Here is a 1,366-nt window from a genome sequence, read left to right as displayed (position 1 = left end):
TAATACAAGACACCTGGGGGCGGGGTTGTCATATTTTGGCACACACGGAGGAGTTCATACAGTGAAAACTAGAGCTGTAGTGCCAGGGCAGCCTTCGTGATATAAATGACAAGTACTTGGGGGTGAATGACAGAGTGAGAGAAGGTCATAACTTGACTTGCAGAGCAATAATCAGGGTCTCTCTCCTTGCAGTACTAAGATGCTAATTAAAATTACCTTCAGTTCCCACAGGCACTATCTAGTTAAAGCTCAAAAGGAGGAATTTTTTTTAAAAGCTCATAAAATTTAGTACCAACTTAATTTTTATTCATTGTGAATCAATGCAGAAACCAGAATAGACCTAACACATCACTGCTGAGTGTGTTTTGGAATAACGACACATTCTTGGCTCAAATCAGAAAGGTGGTAATATTAAAGAAAAGGTTCCAGGTCTTCACACCCACTGGTAGTTCTATCCTTTGGTGTCTCCTTATAGGAATGGCTCCAAGAACAGGAAGTTGGTGAAACCCAGTGACCTGTATAGGAAAGTCGAGTCTACAGTGTACGTAAGGTGTATATAACAGAAGCACCCTCAGTTATGGGTGACCAAGACCTCTGCTCCTTAGCAGATACTCTTTTACCTCTTATATCCCTGCTTACAAGTGAGCAGTCCACGGGGTTCAGAGACATGTCCAGCAAGAGCCTCTCTACTAAGATGGTACATTGGACACTACAATTCCCTGTTTTTCTCATGTCTCTTCCCCTAGTCTATATCTCAAGGTAGAGAGTGCTCCAAGGCCTAGGAGTATGAACAGAGAGTGACCAAGTGGGAAAAATTCATGAGGGATGGGTGAGAGAGAATGGAGTGAACAAAAGGAAGAAAAAGAAGATGGCTCATAGGGACTTAATTTCTATACTTACCAGGGCTCTAAATGTATTAGGAAAGGGCACCAAAGATCCTCAGCCTCTTGGAAATTGGGACATTCTCCTCTTTATTCTACCTGCAAATACCAAGTATGAGAATGTCATGTTACACCATGGTTCACGCGGCCATGGGGAATCGCAACTGTCAACTCCATTCTCCACATTCTCTGCTTCCAATGACCTCTGTGATGCATGAGATCAGAAAATGTCTCCAAAGGTATCACTAGGCCCTTACTGTTATGGGGCTCAAGGGAGGATTCCACATCTATCCAAGGGTCCACCACTCAGAAACAGTCTCAAGCAAAAAGATGGATTTATTGGGGAAACAAAAAGTGAACTGACCAGCCAGGGAGGCAGCACAGACTGGGGAGCTGAAACTGCAATAGTGAAAAGCAAGCTAACCAGCCAGGGACACAATGCAGACTCAGGTGCTGACACTGACACCAAGCAGTTCTCAAAAAGG

At 43.8% G+C, this 1,366-nt stretch overlaps 1 long non-coding RNA gene across 1 annotated transcript; it reads right to left on the bottom strand.

Moving 5' to 3' along the window:
- Positions 1–284: 284 nt before the first annotated feature.
- LOC125354358 lies at positions 285–1,096 on the bottom strand. The gene is made up of 2 exons (XR_007211482.1): positions 901–1,096; positions 285–515 (listed from the first exon to the last, which is right to left on the bottom strand). It is a non-coding gene; the product is annotated as an uncharacterized LOC125354358 (long non-coding RNA).
- Positions 1,097–1,366: the final 270 nt, after the last annotated feature.

This window comes from Perognathus longimembris, chromosome 7, assembly GCF_023159225.1.
Source record: "Perognathus longimembris pacificus isolate PPM17 chromosome 7, ASM2315922v1, whole genome shotgun sequence".
Lineage (NCBI taxonomy): Eukaryota > Metazoa > Chordata > Mammalia > Rodentia > Heteromyidae > Perognathus > Perognathus longimembris.
The sequence above is the reverse complement of the archived record's forward strand: the minus strand, read 5'-3'. Positions and strand labels throughout refer to the sequence as shown.